The sequence below is a fragment of the Chlorocebus sabaeus genome, chromosome 3, assembly GCF_047675955.1.
Source record: "Chlorocebus sabaeus isolate Y175 chromosome 3, mChlSab1.0.hap1, whole genome shotgun sequence".
In the NCBI taxonomy this organism is placed as follows: domain Eukaryota; kingdom Metazoa; phylum Chordata; class Mammalia; order Primates; family Cercopithecidae; genus Chlorocebus; species Chlorocebus sabaeus.
The window spans coordinates 43,363,081-43,385,816 of record NC_132906.1 but is presented as its reverse complement, the minus strand read 5'-3'; the positions used below and the strand labels follow the sequence as shown (position 1 = coordinate 43,385,816).

The 22,736-nt window shown below is 34.6% G+C and overlaps 1 pseudogene; it reads left to right on the top strand.

Moving 5' to 3' along the window:
- The first annotated feature begins 7,284 nt into the window (after window positions 1–7,284).
- On the top strand, window positions 7,285–8,631 carry LOC119620110 (legumain-like; annotated as a pseudogene).
- The last annotated feature ends 14,105 nt before the right edge of the window (window positions 8,632–22,736 follow it).

The following is a 22,736-nucleotide window of genomic DNA, read 5'->3' as shown; positions in this document are numbered from 1 at the left end:
ATGGTTGAACTAATTTACACTCCAACCAATGGTGTATAAGCGTTTCTTTTTATCTGTAACCTCAGTAGCATCTGTTGTTCCTTGACTTTTTAACAATTACCATTTTGATTGATGCGACGTGGTCTATTCAGAGTTTGTATTTCTCCCTGAAATCATCTGGAAGGGTTGTATATTTCCAGGAATTTATTCATCTTCTTTGGATTTTCTAGTTCTTGTTCTTACAGGTGTTCATAGTAACCTTTAATGATCTTTTGTATTTCTGTGGTTTGTTGTTATACCTTCCTTGTTATTTTCTAGTTTAGTTTATTTGGATCTTCTCTCTTCTTTCCTAGGTTGATTGTGCTAATAGTGTATCAATTTTATCTTTTCAAAAAAAAACTCGCTTTTTGTCTCATTTATGTTTTGTATTGTTTTTGTCGTTTTAGTTTTATTTAGTTCTGCTCTGATCTTCGTTATTTCTTTGCTTCTACTGGGTTTGGTTTGTTCTTGTTTCTCTAGTTCTTTGAGATGTGACCTTAGATTGTCTATTTGTGCTTTTTCCCACTTTTTTTTTTTTTTTTTTTTTTTTTTTTTTTGAGATGGAGTCTCACTCTGTCACCCAGGCTGGAGTGCAGTGGCACTATCTTGGCTCACTGCAACCTCTGCCTCCCAGGCCCAAGAGATTCTCTTGCCTCAGCCTCTCGATTAGCTGAGACCACAGGCTCATGCCACCACACTCGTCTAATTTTTAGTAGAGATGGAGTTTCACTATGTTGGCCAGGCTGGTCTCTAACTCCTGACCTCAAATGATCCACCCACTTTGGCCTCCAAAAGTGCTGGAATTGCAAGTGTGAGCCATTGTGCCCAGCTCTTTCAGACTTTTTGATGTAGGCATTCAATACTATGAACGTTCCTCTGAGCACTGTTTTTGCTATATCCCAGAGGTTTTGATAGGTTGTGTTACTATTATAATTAAGTTAAAAGAATTTTTAAATTTCTAGGTTGATTTTACAGTTGACACAACGATCATTCAGGAGTAAGTTTTTAATTTCCATGTATTTGCATGGTTTTGAGGGTTTCTTTTGGAGTTGATTTCCAACTTTATTGCAATGTGGTCTGAAAGAGTAGTTGATATTTCAATTCTCTTAAATTTGTTGACACATTTTGTGGCCTATCATATAGTCTATCCTGGAGAATGTCCCGTATGCTAATGAATAGAATGTATATTCTGCAGTTGTTGGGTAGAATGTTCTGTAAATATCTGTTAAGTCCATTTGATCTAGTGTGCAGTTTAAATTCATTGTGTCTTCGTTGACTTTCTGTCTTGATTACCTCTCTAGTGTTGTCAGAGGAGTATTGAAGTCCCCCACTATTATTGTTTTGCCTTTATCTAATTTCTTAGGTCTAGTAGTAATTGTTTTATAAATTTGGAAGTTCCAGGGTTAGGTGCATATGTATTTAGGATTGTGATATTTTCCTGTTAGACTAGTCATTTTATCATTATATAATATCCCTCTTTGTCTTTTTCAACTGTTGTTATTTTAAAGTCTCTTTTGTCTTATATAAAAATAGCTATCCCTGCTCATTTTTGCTGTCCATTTGCATGAAATATCATTTTCCACCACTTTACCTTAAGTTTCTGTAAGTCCCTATGTGTTACATGAGTCTCCTGAAGACAGAAGATACTTGGTTAGTGAATTCTTATCCATTATGCCATTCTGCATCTTTTAAGTGGACTATCTAGGCCACTAACATTTAGTGTTAGTATTGAGATGTGAGGTACTATTCTATTCATAATGCTCATCGTTGCCCGAATACCTTGTATTTTTTTCATCGTGTTATTATTTTATAGGTCCTGTGAGATTTATGCCTAAGAAAGTTTCATTTTGGTGTATTTTGAGGTTTTGTTTCAAGATTTAGAGCTCCTTTTAGCAGTTCTTGTAGGGCTGGCTTTGTAGTGGCAAATTCTCTAAGCATTTGTTTGTCTGAAAAAAAAGACTACCTTTTTTTTTTCATTTATGAAGCTTAGTTTCACTGGATATGAAATTCTTGGCTGATAATTGTTTGGTTTAGGAGGCTAAAGTTAGGACCCCAATCCCTTCTAGCTTGTAGTGTTTCTGCTGAGAAATCTTCTGTTACTCTGACAGGTTTTCCCTTACAGGTTACCTGATACTTTTGCCTCACGGCTCTAAAGATTCTTTCCTTCATCTTTACTTTAGATAAGCTGATGACTATGGGTCTAGACAATAATACTTTCATGATAAATTTCCTGGGTGTTCTTTGAGCTTCTTGTTTTTGAATGTCTAGATCTCTAGCAAAGACCAAGAAGTTCTCATCAATTATTCCCTCAAATATATTTTTCAAACATTTAGATCTCCTTTCTTCCTTAGGAACACCAATTATTCTTAGGTTTGGTCATTTAACATAATATCAAACTTCTTGGAGGCTTTGTTCATTTTTTTAAAATTCTTTTTTCTTCATCTTTGCCGGATTGGGTTAATTCAGCTGTGAAGTTCTTTATTCTACTTGTTCAATTATATTGTTGAGACTCTCCAGTGTATTTTGCCTTTCTCTAAGTGTGTCCTTCATCTTCAGAAGTTGTAATTGTTTCATATTTATGCTATCTTTTTTGCTGGAGACTTTTCCATCCATATCCTGTAACAATGTTTTTAATTCTTTAAGTTGGTATTCACCTTTCTCCGGTGCCTCCTTGATTAGCTTAATAATAGATCTTCTGAATTCTTTTTCTGGCAATTCAGAGATTTTGTCTTGGTTTGGGTCCATTGCTGGTCACCTAGTGCAATCTTTTAGAGGTGTTAAAAAGTCTTGCTTTTTCATATTACGAGAATTTTTTTATGGTTCCTTCTCATTTGGGTAGACTATGTCAGAGGAGAGATCTGGGGCTCCAGAGATATTCTTCAGATTCTTTTGACCCACAGGGTGCTTGCTCTCTTAATGTGGTGTTCTCCCCCTTCTCCTAGGGATGGCACTACCTGAAAGCCTGACTACAGTGATTGTTATTTCTCTTCTGGGTCTAGCCACCCAGTGGAGCTACCAGGCTACAGGCTGGTACTGGAAAGTATCTGCAAAGAGTTTTGCAATATGATCTGACTTCAGGTCTTTCAGCCATGGATACCAGCACCTGCCCTGGTGGAGACAGCAGGGGAGTGAAGGGGACTCTGTGAGGGGCCTTGGTTGTAGTTTTATTCAGTGCACTGTTTTTTTCTAATGCTTGTTGTGCTGGCAGTAAACTTATCACATGGACAGACTCTGGACCTCTGGTTAGCCAGGATGTTACAGGCAGTAGAGTTAGCTATTGCTTTCTTGGGGCAGGATTGTTCTGCTGTAATGGCTTGAGTTTCTTGACCTCCAGCCAAGAGGTGGCACTTTCAAGAGAGCATCAGGTGTGGTGGTGTAGAGAGGAAACAAGCTTGCTCTAGTGTAGCCTAGGTAAGTATTGGGGTTTCTCAGGTGATATGCAGGGTCATAGAGCTCCCAAGAGATGATGTCTTTTGCCTTTGGCTACCAGGGCAGGTAGAGAAAGACCAGTAGGTGGGAGCAGTGTTAGGTGTGTCTGAGCTCAGACTATTTTTGGGTGGGGCTTGCTGTGGCTGCTGTGGGGGAAGGGGGTTAGGTTATTAGGCAGACAGACCCCAGGGTGGTTATGGCTGCCTCCACTGCTTCATGTGGGTCTCCAGGGAAGTAGAGAAAAGCTGGCACTGACCAGCCTCCTCCAGCTCCCTTGCAGTGAGAAGGGCCCGTTTGTTCCTGTCATGCTTCCCCAACAGCCCCAAGTTTCTAGACTGGCAGATGATGATCAGGGCTGGGAACTTGTGCCTTGCTACAAGCCTCCACGCACTGAAAACAAGCAGGGCATTCAGGCCCTGCCTCTCCCCAGTGCGACTTGTGTGCTCATATCTGTACTTATTCACCCCCATCCCCAGATTCTGCCCTGGAAAATTTACACTGGGTCAAAATCACTACACAGTTCAGCTAGAAGTTTCCTTCTCCCTGTGTTTTTTCCCCAATTCCATTAGCAGCCTGCCCCAAGGACCCATGTGAGATGAATTCAGAAATGGCTTCCCTGGGCTTTTCTAGGGCCTGGGAGTGCTTCCAAAGCTTTTCCCACTGCTTTTTCTTTTATATTTCACTCAGCTCTCCAAATTTGCCTCAGCTCTAGGCAATGTTAAATTATTCTCCCATAATCTGGATTTTCAGGCTCCCTGGTGAGGATGTGTGTTCTGAGGTGTACTTTTCCCCTCTCACACTTTGAGTACTCACCGATTTTCAGCTGTCTCACAGAGTTTGCATCAACAAGCCACTTCTTTCAAAGTGTCTGTTAATTCTTTCAGGTTTCCTGGTATGTTCCTTCAGTAGTTCTTGGAGCAAAAGTTCATGATATGAGTCTCCATACACTGTTTTGTCCATCTGAGGGGTAGCTACAAGTCATTCCTGCCTCCAATCTGTCATCTTCCCTCCTTTCCTAAATCATATTTTAAAAAAATCTTTACAACCACCTTACAAGCCAATCGTAATTGTCCATTTGCTGAATGATAAGATTGAGACTTAGCTACTTCCACATGATCTCAAGACTGGTAAGTATCAGGTCAGAGTTAAAACACATGCATCCAGATTCCAGAATGTTAAACATTAAATAATATGTTGCCAATACTTATGCTCTAATATGATGCTTAATATGGACATAAAATTTGATAAAACTCTTTGAGTATATATTGATAAGACTCATACTTTGGAATCTAGAAATGTTCTTTGACCTTGTTAATACATTTGAAGTACAAGTCTAAGAGAAAGGCAAAGGCAGTTTTGTAAATTGAAGGGTCTGTCAGCCTCATTTATGTTGCTGAAATTGTAAGAAAATTGAAAATCTGAAATCAAGAAAATTACTAAGCATATCATGTTATATTCATGCAATTTAATATTGTTATTAAAATTATATTCTGTTAAATTTAATGACCTAGAAATATATTGTATATGCATATGTAATAAGTTACAGTATTACCTGATAGCATTAATGTAATTTAATGAATGTAAATGACCCACAAATTTATGAATTATAATCTCAAGTATAAAAATAACTAAGATAAATTATACTGGAGAACAATTGCAGAAATATTAATTCTGCCAATAGGTGACAATATATTTTTGTTTTAAACATATTTGGTTTTATTTCCATATGTTCAATAATTTTGATGCATAATTTTAAAATGCAATTCAATCATAAAATAAAATTTTGAAGTATCTTTCTATTTCACTTTTTGGCAACATATTGACTCCTCAAAATAGATTATATCTATATTCTAGTCTATTGCAGAAAGAAAGAAAAAAAGAAAGAAAGAGAGAAAGAAAGAGAGAAAGAGAGAAAGAGGAAGGAAGGAAGGAAGGAAGGAGGAGGAGGAAGAGGAGGAGGAGGAGGGAGGAGGAGAAGAAGAAGAAGAAGAAGAAGAAGAAGGAGGAGGAGGAGGAGGAGGAGAAAAAGAAGAAGAGAAAGAGAGGGAAAGAAAGAAAGAGAGAGAAAGAGAAAGAAAGAAAGAAAGAAAGAAAGAAAGAAAGAAAGGAAAGAAAGAAAGAAAGAAAGAAAGATAGAAAGAAAGAAAGAAGAAGAAAGAAAGAAAGAAAGGAAGGAAGGAAGGAAGGAAGGAAGGAAGGAAGGAAGGAAGGAAGGAAGGAAAAAAGAAAGAAAGAGAAAGAAAGAAAGAAAGAAAGAAAGAAAGAAAGAGAAAGAAAGAAAGAAAGAAAGAAAGAAAGAAAGAAAGAAAGAAAGAAAGAAAGAAAGAAAGAAAGAAAGAAAGAAAGAAAAAGACAGGCAACTCTCACTGATCTAGAGGATCCGAGCATTCTTTATAGACCTGAGAAGTCAGCCCCAACTGCAAAGCTTCAACCAAACAGATGAAAGATCAATGTTCTGGAATTATCGTTGATGGAAGGTAGAAACGGGGGGAAAAACATTAGCAAAAAGCAGGATGAATATTTTGGATACGTTCATGGAAGCAGCAGGTGCTTCAAAGTTTTGTCTTCATTAGAAAAGCAATGGCTATCTGAGTATCTATCTTTGGGTGTTCACTAAGAGTTTGAATATTTGACATGATCCGTGGCATCACTGCTATTACCTAATAGAATTGAGGAAGAGTCAGGAAAGAATCACATAAGATGGTTATATAAAGAGTTTGTATTAACAACTTGCAAATTTAAAAAAAATGTGATTATTTATATCAATATTACTTGGATTAGACAAGTGAAAAAGATTGGAGAGTAATTAATACATGGAAATAGAAACATGATTTTTTTCAAAATGAGGCTTGAAAGAGAAGCTAAGAGAAACTAAGAATAAGTCCATAAGATTCAAAATCCATCTAAGAAATAGAAAAAAAAAAAGACATAAAGCTCCTAATAAGGGGGAAAAAAAAGAATATTTGAAGAAAATATAATCCAATACTTTCTGTAAAGAAGATTTAAAAAGCATTATTCAGAAAAAAAGAATACCAACAGCCAACTGAGATTTAAAAAAAAAAAATAAAACCTACAGATAAACACACTTTAATGAAACCTGGGACATTTTGTTTAAAGGGCCAATCCAAAAGATTGCAAAAAATAAATAAATAAATAAATAAATCAAATTTATTTTAATGAAAGATACCAGATGTTTCCTATAACTGACAATTTCAGGAAGAAAAAATGAGAAATGACTTTAAGGACAATATTTGACTGAGACTTGTATAGAGATTTAGGTTCAGAAATTTTCTGACATACAAGGTTCCAGAAATTTATCATACATATAGGCTTTTTGACAGAATAACCAGAGAATGTAATACATCAGAAAGGAAATCTCAAATGATACAATACAACTGAAAAAATAGGAAACAAATATAAGTGGGTATATCGTTTGTGTGTTAACATTTTTTAAAAAATAAGCTGAAGTCAAATAAAAGGTTGGAAAACAACTGACTACAATTTTCAAAAAGTACTGTCAAGGAGAAACAAGAACTATTACACATTTACTGTAAATAAGTGCAGAAAGTACAATAAGATATATTTTATTAGATTTGGCAAACTATATAAATACTTTCAGCAACTTTCCCATGTTGCAAAATATATCCATTGTATTTGCTTGGATATATTTTATCTGAGAATGTTATGCTGTACTTTTAAATTATTTTCAAATTTATAATTAAGATTTTCTCAAGGTGCTGCTGCCGCCACCACCCTGGTCTTTTGACGTCGACACCACCACCACTGCCACCACATTCTCCTGCCACAAGTTTCTGCAGTTGAACTCCAAAGTGTAGAATGGTTTGGAAAGTAGCTGTATTCCTCATCGTGACACTGGGGACTGGTGCTGTTCCCACAGATGATCCTGAAGACGGAGACAAGCACTGGGTGGTGATCGTGGCAGGTTCAAATGGCTGGTATACTTATAGGCACCAGGCAGATGCGTGCCATGCCTACCAGATCATTTACCGGAATGGGATTCCTGACGAGATCACTCTGATGATGTGTGATGACATTGCTCACTCTGAAGACAATCCTACTCCAGGAATTGTGTTCAACAGGCCCCATGGCACGGATGTCTATCAGGGAGTCCCAAAGGACACACTGGAGAGGATGTTACCCCACAAAATTTCCTTGCTATGTTGACAGGCTGTGCAGAAGCAGTGAAGGGCATAGGATCCAGGAAAGTCCTGGAGAGAGGTCCCCAGGATCACGTGTTTGTTTACTTCACTGATCATGGATCTACTGGAATACTGGTTTTTCCCAATGAAGATCTTTATGTAAAGGATCTGAATGAGACTATCCATTACATGTACAAACATAAAATGTACCAAAAGATGGTGTTCTACATTGAAGTCTGTGGGTCTGGGTCCATGATGAACCACCTGCCTGGTGGCATCAATGTTTATGCAATTACTGCTGCCAACCCCAGAGAGTTGTCCTATGCCTGTTACTACGATGAGAAGAGGTCCATGTACCTGGGGGACTGTTACAGCGTCAACTGGATGGAAGACTCAGACGTGGAAGATCTGACTAAAGAGTCAGATCTTACAAGCAATATCACTTGGTAAAATCACACACCAATACCAGCCACATCATGCTGGTAGGGAAACAAAACGATCTCCACCATCAAAGTGATGCAGTTTCAGGGTATGAAACACAAAGTCAGTTCTCCTATCTCCCTGCCTCGTCACACATCTTGACTTCATCCCCAGCCTTGATGTGCCCCTCACGATCCTGAAAAGCAAACTGATGAACACCAGTGATCTGGAGGAGTCCAGGCAGCTCACGGAGGAGATCCAGCGGCATCTGGATGCCGGGCACCTCACTGAGAAGTCAGTGGGCAAGATCGCCTCCTTGCTGGCAGCGTTTGAGGCTCCTGTCGGAGAGAGCACCGCTCATGGAGCATAGCTGCCACTCGGAGGCCCTGCTGCACTTCCACTTCCAGACCCACTGTTTCAACTGGCACTCCTCCACGTGCGAGTGTGCATTGAGGCATTTGTACGTGCTGGCCAACCTTTGTGAGAAATCGTATCCACTTCACAGGATAGAATTGTCCATGGACCACGTGTGGCTTGGTCACGACTGAAGAGCTGCCTCCTGGAAGCTTTTCCAAGTGTGAGCGCTTCCCCGAATGTGTGCTGATCAGAGACTGGAGAGGTGGAGTGAGAAGTCCCTGCTGCTGCGGCCCTCTTAGGGAGCCCCAACTCCAGGGCTGGCTCCAGGCCTTCTTCACAGGATGACTTGCTGGCTGTTACCTACTTCCCCAGTCTTCTCTGAAAACCTACAAATTGGGGTGGGGAAAGCTCTGTATTGAGAAGGGTCATGTTTGCTTTCTAGGAGGCTTGTTTTGTTTTGCTTTGCCCGCTAGTTTTAAGGTGCAGGAGGACTTCTCCAGCCCCTCTCAAAAAGGATCTTTATTCTGAGAAATTTGAAGCTGAAACTCCTTTAAATCTTCAGAATGATTTTATTGAAGAGGGTCGCAAGCCCCAAATGAAAAATTATTTTTAGAAAATATTATGATTTTTGATTGCTTTTATATTTAATTCTGCAAGTGTTCAAGTCTTAAAAAGTAAAGTTATATAATAGACCCCCCAAAATAAAATAAAATGAAAAGATTTTCTTCCTTTTATGAAAAAAAAAAAGAAAACAAAAAATACTTACTTTATAGTAAACCCAAACTGCTTTTGTTGAGAGTCAGGCATTTTTTTTGAGAGTCAAGCATTCCATTCTTGACAAAGTTTTGGATTAATAGGATGTGTTTTGTCATTACAACTGATCTTACAACTTATTCTCAGATTCAGTGACTCCATTTTGGTATGTTGGATATTTTAAACTATTATTTGACTGGCTACTCTGTGTCTGCCCTGCATAGTTGTCTTAATTTTAGTTTTTAAACATATTTTCAAGGTAGTGACAAAATATGTGAAGGAATATGTGAATTAGATTCTGCGTTTCTACTGATCTGTGAGTGCTATTAAGAAGGTTCCTAAGTGTACCATATTGTACAAGATACAATATTTGAACTAATATGTTTTTGTTGAGACAGAGTCTCGCTCTGTCTCCCAGTCTGGAGTGTAGTGATGTGAAGTCAGCTTACTGTAAACTTCATCTCCAGGGTTCAAGTGATTCTCCTGCCTCAGCCTCCCGAGTAGCTGGGATTACAGGCCTGAACCACCATACCCAGCTCATCTTTGTATTTTTAGTAGAAACAGGGTTTCACCATGTTGGCCAGACTGGTCTTGAACTCCTGACCTCAAATGATCTGCCCACCTCGGCCTCCCAAAATGCTGGGAATACAGGCGTGAGCCACCAGGCCTGACCACTGAACTAAAATTTTTATTCGGCATAGATCACCATAATTTAAGAAAGGACATAATCTTTTAAACGTTGTATATAATAAAATAACATAATTTATTATTTATTAATAATATAACTTTTAACTAAACTGTGAACAATTATTTAGCACATTGGAGCAACTTATGAAGATTATTCTGTAATTTTGCAAAAGTACTCAATTTTAGTTAAAACTAACTTTATTTCAATTTAGTTAGCATTTTACATATATTTCATAACATACATTTTCCTCACTTTTATAGTTTGTTTATAATAATGATAGCATAAAAGCTTTATCATGTATATCTATATCTAATAGCTATATCTATATTTAACTTATCTATACCCATACAAATGATGCTTTATTGAATATTTTATTGGTTCCTAACTTTGATATTAGAAATAATAGTTTCTAAGAACATACGAAGTACATTACAAAATGATTATTACAACACAAATTGTTTACCTGTTGAATATTTTTAACTGAATATTAAAAATTCTACTATAAATCACCTATATTAAACCAAAAGACAACTACTTGAATATCATCAAGTTATTAGAAAAAGTAAAAGAATTTCTCAAAGTTTTTTAATAATCTCAAAAAAATAAAGATTAAATCTGATTAAAATAATACTTTGCCTTTGCCTATTTATGTATAAAACATTTCTTTAGGCACATTTGAGAAAACTAAGTTAAACCTGTAGTAGCTTATATTTATTTAATGTGTCCTATGTATTAGATCAAATTTAAGTGCTTCATTAAAACTATATAATTTCATTCACAAAGTAACTGTAGACATTTATAAAATTATTTATGTTGTGCTAAGAATGTATGGGAAAGAGTGGCTAGAATATGAAGCTTAAAATTTACTCTAATCAAAGAAGGAAGGTAAGCAAGAAAATGATTGATGACTTGGAGGTCCTGATAGATTTTAAGAACTGTTGAAGGTGAAATGTTAGAGTGAGCTTTAAAAGTAAGAGATGGTCATTATTCAGATGTTTAAAGTCAGATTTCAAATGACAAACATTTTGACTTTGACAATGAGATTTCTCATGTAGACTGGTGTGTGATGCATAGAGTATACAGATGGTCTGATGGAACGTGGGATAATCTGAATCCCTTTACATGAGTGGATCACACAAATACTATGTATTTCTACGTGTATCATAATATAAAACACTTTAGGAAGCAATGGGCTAAATGACACATTTATCAGTTTTATCTTCTCTATGAGATAGAAATGCAGAACATTGAGATTTCCCTATATAATAATACAAAGAAAAATTATTTCTGCTCAGTATTCAAACACTTTTTAAATTTTCCTATATATTTCCAGTCCCCTAGTTTTCTATTATCTATCCATCAGCAATTAGCTAGGAGTTCCTGGTCCTATCTCAAAGCTGTTAATATATGAGAATTATCCATGTTACTCTTCAGTTTCATATAACAGAAACCATTCTATTTAGTTTAAGTAGAAGAAAATATAACGCAAAACTTTTTCACACTTTCAAAACTATTGAAAGCACGACATAAGCAGATGCTAACATGGGTGGGTGGATAGTCCAGGAAATTATCTCACAACTACCAGAGTAGATCCAAGAAATAATTAGCCATTCCGTGTCACCTTTTTATTCTACAATTAAACGTCCATAGCTACAATGTAGGGACTGAGTAGACACCACTATGGTTTTGAATCTAAGGGTAGTTGCTACAATCTAAACTATTAAAACAGACGTTGTATACCACCTCTTTTGACACTTACTAGCCAACCAAATGTAATGTAACCAAAAGCCTGAATTAATCCAAACCTACACATTGCTTAAGTGAAGGAGGTTGACATTTACTGTTCCAGCCTCTTCCTTTGAGGAAGGCACACTAGAAATAGTTTAGAATATATGCCAGTGAGCCAATCTATTGTACCTGCTACAATGACCTTTTGAAATTCAGATTATCTTCTCCTGATCCTAAGTTTTCTCAACTGTAAAATTAGGTGGCTATATTAGAAAATACATCAGATGAATTCCATTTGAAGCATTCTATGAATGTAAGTTGTATGTAAAAGCATAGTAAGAGATGGTCACAGCAAGGAATAGAACAAGTCAAAAAAAGTACATACCACAGAAAATATTATAGTATTAAAATATATGTGGCCGGGCGCGGTGGCTCACGCCTGTAATCCCAGCACTTTGGGAGGGCGAGGTGGGTGGATCACGAGGTCAGAAGATCGAGACCATCCTGGCTAACACGGTGAAACCCCGTCTCTACACAAAATACAAAAAATTAGCCGGGCGTGGAGGCGGGCGCCTGTAGTCCCAGTTACTCGGGAAGCCAAGGCGGGAGAATGGCGTGAACCCGGGAGGCGGAGGTTGCAGTGAGCCAAGATGGCGCCACTGCAGCCACTGCACTCCAGCCTGGGTGACAGAGTGAGACTCCGTCTCAGGAAAAAAAATAAATAATAAAAAAAAATAAAATATATATAAGGTTGACTAAAATTGTAACAATATCTTTAGCATATGAGCAAATTCATTTTTAAAAAAATAACCATTAAGACTTTGGATAGAAATGTGAAATTTATACTTGTTCTGGAATCATAATTGCTAATCTAAACAACTTCTTCCAAGACTTTCTTTTGAGTCATCAATATAAACACACACATGCACACACACCCTTCACACACAAGGCATGTTTTTACATTGTTTTTACTAAGGAATAAGATGAAAGGATTAAAATGAGATGGTGCTGTCCAAAACTAAATGATTCCAAATTCTTTTTCTGTAACTTACGAACAGATTCATCCAACACTTATAAATACAATTTATGCCTTTTGGCTGTAAGTCTAAGTAACAACAATGCAAAATAAGGAAAATTCGTATTGCCTTATCTAAAAATGTGATCATGGTTACAATTTGTTTACGAAGGGAAATTCCATTTTCCTGCCCTGCAATTAGTAGACTAACACAGATAGCATTTGAGAAGTATTGCTAATTAATTGTTAACAACCTGCTGGGAACATAACCAAGACAAACACAAAATTGGAAAAGTAGTTATCAAGTGAGCTGGAGCAGAAATGATTTAAGAATTTTAATCAGAATTTTTGGTACAAAGTACTTATTTAGCTTGGCCACCTAAATGAATGAGGCATTAAGTAAAGAAAATGGGGATGGTCAAGCTTAATTTTCTAAAGTTCTTTGTACTCTCTTAGTTAATTTAAACAATGTTTTATGGCTTGGTTTCTTTACATTATGATTTAACAATTTTTATAAGTTATGATTGTAAAATTGGTTGCTATTTCACTTTCTGCTTTTGCAAATTTAAAAGGTTTTCGACAAACAGGACTGACAAATTTTTAATTTATATTAAAATCTGAATATATAAAAATATACTAATTTTAAGAGTCAGTGAATAGTATTATAATTCGTTCTGTAAAGTCCATTTAAACTAGCCTTTATCAAAAATAAATAAGGCATAAAAACACAACAAAAACCTCAGCAGGTTTTCGATACAGTCCCAATGTTCTCTCCTTGTATTTTTGAGTTATTATGCATCGTAATTGGCAAAGGTCTTATTTTTCTCCTCTTCCTGTTTATTCCACCTAACCCAAATCATTCACTACTTGTTTCTCCATTTTTATTTTTACATTAATTTCTCACTCCTTAATATTTTCTCATTTATTGATTTTATCAAGTTAAAATTTAGGAGAGAATTAGTCCATATTATGTTTTGCCAATGAAGCAATTGTCAGTTTATTTATCCACTGATTTATTAAACTTGTCATTATTACATATCTTTATATTTGAGGTGCTGATCCAAAGACTGGTGCTAAATCATTGATTTTACAAATTATATCATGTCCATCTGAAGCTTTTAATTGAATAAAAAATACATTTGGTGTAATGCCTGTCAATGATGTATGTTTTTAGGAAAAGTAAAATGCACTCATGGAATAGAGCATGGGGAAGGGGTAGTACAAATTGCATTTTTAAATAGGCTGAGCAAGAAGAACAAAAAGTAGAGATATTGGAAAGTTTTCTAAGAGCCACAATGTACAAAGTCCTATAAACCATTATAACCACTTAACACTTATGTGTTACGGGTAGCCATTGGCGGGATTTTGAGCAGGAGATGAAATCATTTTATTTTCTCTTTCAAAGGATTACTCTGTTTAAAGTTTACAAAATTGACTCTGGAGGCAAAATGCAAAGTATAGTCCTCTTTGAGGATATTTCAGGGGTGCAGGTGAAAAACCAGAATGTTAGAATAGATATATTGAGAAATGTTTAGCTAAAACATAATTTGCAATGAGATTGGGAACATAAATTTTAAGCACGAGGTTAATGAAGACCCTAAAAGTAGTCTTTTTAGCTTCTCAGTAGAAAAACATTGTAAAGCAAGGGGTTTATTAATCAGAGCTAGACTCATACCTCTCATGAACATACATAGAGAGAATTATGACAGACTGCTTGTAGATTGTTTTTCTATTTTTCCTTGATAATTCTCAACCTAATATGCTATTTCTATAAAAGTTTTATTTGCTTTTATTACTTTATACTTACTTCCTAATTTTTAAATTTATGAGTTTTTTTTTTACATTTAAAATATAACTTTAAACCATTTTCCCAGGACTGAACCCTTTTCTAAGTTTTGGAAATAAAAAGGTATTTCCATTTCAGACTAATAAGTTATTTTGGAATATTGAAACTAAATCGTTTTATACTATTTTTAAAAAAATATTAAAAGCATTATTCTATATTGAACTCGTTCAAGTAGCATAAAGAGAAAAATGATACAGGAAGAAAATATCTGTGAAATGGCAGAGTATCGGTTACTTCTGAGAATCAGCTTCACTTAATCCATGCCAAAGGGTACCAATAATTAAAATATGCATTAAAAACCTTATGAGAAACCAATAATAAATATCAAAAATTATAATATTGATCAAAATTAATCTGGAAAACATTATTGTATGGCAGTTGTAAATTTAATGCTAGTAACAAATCTGAAGTAAGTTATAAAATTTAATAAAATAAAATATATTCTCCATGTGCTGGGCTCTGTGTATAAAGTGATAAAGTAAATAGATAGGACATGCCATCTTAGATCTTATGTCTTATTAAGGGACAGAGACATCTAATAGGTAAACACAACTGTAATAACTGATGTCAATTGTAAAGTGGAAAAATGCACAATGAAATGTACATAAAGAAAACTACTGAAGAGGTTTAATGTAGATTAAATGATACTTAAAAGTCAGATGTATTTTGATAAAACTTGCTTATTGAGAATCAGAGAATAAATCAGGGAAAATGTGTGAATTCATCAGAGATTAGCCAGGTTCTACCAAAACTAGGAGGTGCATATATGTTTCATAAAAAAGACAAGGGGAGAAAGAGGGTCACTCAATGATTTTGAAGCAGGAGATTCAGAACAGGCATAACGGAAAGGTTTAGTTGAGCAGGTGTCCTAGGAGATTGGATTCACAGAGGCATTTGTATGTAAGTGCAAAAGATAAGCAGACAGGGCTAAAAATATGACGATGGACATGATGGACCAAGATTACCACGGAAATTGTGCCTCTGACTTTGTTCCTACGACTTCATAAGGGAGATATAGCAGATGACAAGGCAGTTTCCTCTGTCAGTGAATACTTACCGAGTATATCCACCTTCTTGTGTGACTGCATTTACAGATTTCATAGAAGCATTTGTGCAGGGTGAGCAGGGGCATTTCAGTATTTGCTGAAGTTTGGATTTTATAATGAGAGGATCCAAGGCAATCAAACGGAAAGTGATTAGTTTTAATATGAGAGTTCCACAAGAGAAACAGATACAATGTAAACAAACTGAAATCAATATATATGTATTTTTTTATTTTTCAACAATAAGCTACTAAATATAATGAAAAAAAGCTTCCATTCACGATAACAAGAAACACTTTGAAAATGTTACTAATAATATACTTTAAAACAAAAAAGAAAGGATACAGTTAATGAACATTTAATACATGACTGAAGAAAAAAGACAATTTATATTAAACTGTATTACTGAATGGGATGACTTACTATTTTTTTTTCTTTTTTTTTTTTTTTTTTTTTGAGACGGAGTCTCGCTCTGTCGCCCAGGCTGGAGTGCAGGGGCCGGATCTCAGCTCACTGCAAGCTCCGCCTCCTGGGTTCACGCCATTTTCCTGCCTCAGCCTCCCGAGTAGCTGGGACTACAGGCGCCCGCCACCTCGCCCGGCTAGTTTTTCTGTATTTTTTAGTAGAGACGGGGTTTCACCGTGTTAGCCAGGATGGTCTAGATCTCCTGACCTCGTGATCCGCCCGTCTCGGCCTCCCAAAGTGCTGGGATTATAGGCTTGAGCCACCGCGCCCGGCCGACTTACTATTTTTAAAATATTATTAATCTCAAATTTAATACAATTTCAGTTAACAGGCAAACATAATTTTTAATGAAATTCCACAGGTACCAAAGTTTATCTGAAAGAAAATATAATCAAATAGCTACTTCAGTTTTTTAAAAAGTAGAATAATTAGAATTAGAAGGTAATTTATTAATTCTATAAAATATACGACATAACTACATAATTACAGTCAGTAAGACAGTTTTTTATTTCTATTGATACAGAAATTAGAAAAGTAAAATAGAATAGGTAATTCAGAAAGAGACAGATGTTCATATGGTTGAGAAAAGGAGCAACACACACACACACACAAAAACATACACACAGTTTGAAGAGCAGAGCAAGCATTATAACCAGGTTCAAATATGGCAGAGAATTTCAAAGTTAAGATCGGGAATTTAAAATAACTATAATTAGTATGCTAACCTTTCTAACGTAAAAGGCCAACACTATGCAAGATTCAATGGGTATTATAAGCAGAGAAATGAAAATGCTCAAAATTAATCAAAAAGTAATGCTAAAATCAAAACATTATAACAGAAATCAAAATGCCTTTGTTGAATTTATCAGACTGACAATGGCTGAGGAAGAATCATTGAGCCTGAATATATGTCAATGGAAATATCAAACCTGAAATATAAAGAAAAAAATAAGATAAACATAAAAGACTGTCCAGAAATTGAGAGACAAATATGAATTATAATTTACAAATAATGGGAAAACTGGGTGACTAGGAAAAGGCTAAAGAGAGAAATAAACAGAATAATAGTTGAGAGTTTTCTAAAATGAATGACAGAAACCAAAATAAATATTCAGGAAACTCAGAGAATGCCAAACAAGATAAAATTTACAAATCTACAGTTAGACATATCAGATTTAAACTGCAGAAAATATAGAAAAAAGCCAGAGCTTTTGAAAAAAAAATCTAGAAAATCTAGAAATAATCCAAATTTTTAAAATAATTCCTAAGCACATTACCTATACAGGAGAAAGAATAAGAATTACGTGAGACTTTTCTTTAGAAACCTTCTAAGCAAAAAGAAAGTGTAATTAAATATTTAAAATGTTGAAAGTAAAAAGTACCAACCTAGAATTTTGAATTTAGTGAGATTATTCTTTAATACATAAGGATAATAGAACAGACAAATGATCAATAAGGAAACAGATAACTCGGACAACACTATAAACCAATTGGAGCTAACAGCACACAGAATATTCTGCCAACAAAAGCAGAATGTACATTTTTATCAAGTGCACATGAGGCAGTATTTGGGGATACAGTGCTCTCTGAATCTATAACTGCTTTTTAAAAAGTGTATTAACTTTAACAAGAAAAAGGTTGATATTCCTCCCAGATAAGAAAAGCATAGACAGGTAGTCAAGTGTTGGTGAGGTGTCTCCGTATTGTCTTCAGGGACTAGCGCTTCTGCAATTTTCCACTATCATCCTACTATAATATCATCTATCTTTATGTTCACAAGATGGTTACTGATTGTGTTTCAGGCTAAAGATCACATCTCAGACCAGAACAAGAGGTAGGGGAGGAAGAAGTGCAAAAATTATGGTGTTTTCCAAAAAATGTTCTGGAAGATCTGTCAGAGCCTCATATTTTGTAACTTGTTGAAAACTGAATTGTATTAGCGCCACTAACTGCAAGGCAGGCTGAGAATTCTAACATTTTATACGAATATTTTATATTAAATGAAATCGAAGTCAGCAAGTAAAGAAAAAAACAGAAAATTGAAATTGAATTGGCGACAACTTGTCCCTATCAGAAAGGTATAACTATATGTTAGAGAACATAACATAAAGAAAGTATTTCAACATATTATTCATTGTTGATTGGAGGAAAATAAGTGGAACCATGAATATTTGACATCAGAACTTATAAAGAAATTTGATATAGCAAGAAAATGTTATTGTACCATGAGCAGAAGGAAGATACTAATAAATGCAATTATTTGTCCATGTCAAAGGCCGTATAACATTAAGCAAAAGAACCCAGAAAGCTGCCAGGGCTGGCTTTCAACAATTTCATTTTTGTCTTCAGGTAATGTTTCATATCCATTCTCATTAGCAGTCTTGGGAATGCAAGAGAAAATGGAACAAAACTTCCTCAGATTTAAAAATGGACAAAAATTAAAATTTCATGTGTTAACTGAAAATTCCTTCGATCTACTAGATTTCACCAAACTGCAACCAAGCAGCCTGTTATTTTGCTGTCAAATCTCACTTAGGCAACTGTTCAGTTGGTAAGTTAATGCTTTCTTCCTTTTTAATCTGTTTATTTTTTGCTAAAATACTATTTTATTCATTAAGTATAATAAAATGCTACATTGTTACTGATTTACACTGCAAACATGGTTGTCTTGGTGTAGAAGAAAAATTATTTTGCCATATGGTACTTTATTGCTTTACTTACTTTATTTTGCCATATGGTACTTTATTTCTTTATTTAATAAACTTACTGTACAGTTGTTAAGTATTTATATAATTGAAATTGTGAATGCTTTCTATTATTCAGGTTTGTTAACTAACTTGTTAAAAGGGTTTTAATTGTATGTGGGGGACTTGGATGCAGATTTTGTCACTAAATTATTTTTCCCATTTAAAATAAGGGAATATGAAAAATAAATAAATAAATAAAATAAGGGAATATGTACTCTTGTGTTTTAAAAATTAGCTAGCCGGCAAATATGCAGGAAGAAATTAAAAATTATGAAAAATGCCCGTATTGAAGAAAAAAGTTTATTTGCTGATTCAGGTTTATTGTTTGTTTGTTCAAATCCAGTGGGAAATGTCAATCTTTATTTGGTCGTATGCTCATAATTATTTGGCACATTAATTGAGAGCGCCCTCTTTTTGAACTGCAATCTTTGTGTGCTTTCATTGACATCTTTCCATTGGTATGCAGCCCACACAAACACTGCTTATACACGCTTTCTTACATCCTTATCACCTACTTAAACTTTAAAATGCAGATCATTTTAGGTTCTATTCTTTGTTCTCTTCTCTATATAGACTTACTTGTTGGTGATCTCACTCATCCAGGCCCACATCTTTAAATGCAATTCATGGACCCATGATTCAAGAATATACACAATCACCCTCAAACTTCAACTCATATTGTGATATCTACATCCATCTGAATTATCAGCATTTTTATATGTATATCTAATAGACAGGATGAACAAAAGCCCCAGTTTTCTGTGAGTGGCTCCAGTTTTCTCCCATACCGTGACAGCTAACAATACTCAGCTTTTAAACTGTATATCCTGGTTTGTAAAATAAAGTGTATGGTCACTCTACTAAGCTGATAGGATCTTGAAGTTTATGTGTCTACAACCAAAGTCATAAAAATTTAATTTTGTATCTGTATAAAATATCATCAAATAAGTGTTTTATAGACAGATAAGATAGATTAAAAATACTCATTAAAATAATAAATAATAATTATATACTATAAACCTGTTATGTCAATGAAGAATTAAAGCATTACCAATATCTTTTAATTCACCTATATGAAATTGATGGAACTTCATCCTTGCTATTTTTTCTGAGGCATATCTAATATTCTGAATGTGTGTGTGTGTGTGTGTATCTCCCATCCTTTTGCTTTTCTTTAGGGTTGACTATTATGACACTGAATATTTATTACTTTTGCCTGGGTTTGAGACTGTATTAATGGAATTATGTTCTATAAAGTTGCAGAGTAGCATATTTTGCTAGTGCTAGTTTTTAGCATTTGTTCTGGTTGTGTTGCAGTTATATTTAATTCTTAGTCACTTATCTGAGGTATTTTTATTTATAAGTATGCATACATATTGATGTATATGTATTTCAATAAGGTCAACCATTTGCCTTATACAGTTTTTATGCTACTATGAACCTAGTGCTACAATATAATGCAAATATATCAGAATACCCATTTTCAAATTCCCTTTTTTTACATACCTGAGAAGTAGAAATGTTACATGGTATGTCATACACATGTTCACCTTTGCTGGGCAATGCCAAACACTTTGAGAAAGTAATTGTAGCAATGTATTCTCCATACCAGTGGTGCACTACTTTCTTAAAATTCCAAATATTGATGTGCTTTAAAAGTGAAAAGTGCCCAATCTGGGAGTGTGGAATTATGTTTAGTATAGTACATTTTCATTTTATCAATCAATAGAAATGGTCATGGTTCCTCTGTGAAGTGCTATTTTATTTTACTGATTTTTATGTTGAAGACTATTTTTTTTTCCTCAATAATCACACTTTAAAAAATTCTCAATAATAAACCCTCTTAGTTCTTTATGTAGAAAGTATCTCCTAATTTTGTTGTCTTTCCATTTTTCACCACATTTTGATGAACAAATACTGCTGATTTGAAAATAGTTGTTTTAGACGAGTTTTACTTTATAAGTTTTGCTGCTGAAAGATATTTAAGGTCAGAGTTAGGAAATTGAAGCAGATTTTTTCTGAGGAAGTCTTTGGTAAGCTCCTGTTACCAGCCTGCCACAAGATGAGGCTGTAGAAGGTAGATTATTTATATCCTTTGGCTTGGTAAGTTGGTGATAGGACACTCTGGAGAGTAAAGTTTACTCATAGTGTCCCTCTTTCTGATTTGGGCCCGAGAGCATAGAGAGATCTCCAAGTTATTGACGGCTCTCAGATTCATAGAAGATAACAATACACACCTCTGGCAATGTATTTAATACATACTTCTACAGTAAATCTCTTGAGCAATTCAATAATAATAATACAAACCCCAAATAAAAAAGGACAAAAGCCTTAAAAGAGCACATAACAAAAATTTATATGTGAACAACTAATATATTTGTGTATATATGCAATATATTTTGAAAATTACAATTATAAAAAGTGCCATTTACAATATCACAAAATTTAAATACTTATATGTAAATCTTGCTAAATATATGCAAGACCTATAACATAAACTCTAAAAATTTGATTTAACAAAAAGCAAATAATTTCTAAATAAGTGGAAAGAGATGCCACGTTCATGAATTGGAAGACTCAGTATTGTTGTCAATTCTCCTCAAAGGCATCAATAGATAGAGTGCAATTCTAGTCAATCAAAATTTCAAGATTCTTTGTTGTTACAGGCAGTCTGATTCTAAAATTTATATTGAAAGTTAAATAAATTAGAACAGCCAAATCAATGTTGTAAATGAATAACTAAATTAGAGCACTTATATTACCTGATTTTCAGACCTACTATAAAAAATACCCTAATGAAGACAGTATGGTATCAAAAAATAATAGATATATAATGAATAGAATAAAAGAGAAGATACACAAATAAATAAAGACATAGATACTCAACTGGTTTTTCATGATATTTACAGATATTTTACATTTTTAAATTTATTTTAATTTATTTTTTAGAGCCAAGATCTTGTTCTGTTGCCCAGGCTAGAGTTCAGTGGTGCAACAACAGCTCACTGCAGCCTCAAACTCCTGGGATCAAGCCATCTTCCCGCCTCAGCCTCACTAGTAGCAGGGACTACGGTTTGCACCACAATGTCCAGTTAATTTTTTAATTTTTTGTGGAGATAGGGTCTTGCTGTGTTGCCCAGGCTGATCTCAAACTCGAGCCTTAAAGTATTCTCCTACCTCTGTCTCCCCAAATGCTGCAATTATAGGCATGAACCCCCGTACTCACCTTAATTTTAGAAAGAACATTCCACTAATGATTATAAAACCTTTAGATAGTCATATTCATAAAATGATGCTTATGAATGCAAACAGTGGTTGCCAGGCATCAAGGTTGGAAGTAGAGATTGGGTATAAAGGAGCACAGAGAGATTGGAAAGTTTCTACATGTCTTTTCATCAATATTTTTATTGTTTTATTGAACTATAATTTAAATACCATAGAAATTACCATTTTCAGTTAAGTAGCTTGATGACCTTTAATAAATCTATGAAGTAGTACAAGTATCATCACAACTAAGGTGCAAAACATCCCCATTATTCCAAAAAGGACTATTTTTTTTTCTTTTGCAGTCAAATTCCTTCCCTTAAACCCAAGGATTTGTTGACCACTAATAAGCGTTGTATTATTTTGCCTTTCCAGAAAGTCATATAAATAAAAATCACATATTATGGGGCATTTTTCATCTGGCTTCCCTCCCTTTTCAAAATACTTTTGAGATTTATTCTTCCCCCACCAGCTGTATTAAGGTATAATTGTCAAATTAAAATTATATATATTTAAAATATACACTGTGATTTTTTAAATATACAAATACATTGTGAAATTATCACATAAAAGCTAATTAACACATCTGTTCACTTCTCATAGATACTTTTATGGTGAAAACCCTTAAGGATCCACTCTTCTAGCTAATTTGTATATATACGACATTACTGTTAACTACAGTCAGCATGCTGTACATGAGAGTTTCTAAATCTTGATTTTGATGATGGTTAAATGATTGTATATACTCTTGTTTTCCAAAAAGAATACAACATTTTCTGGTATTTTTAATATCTGTGTAATTT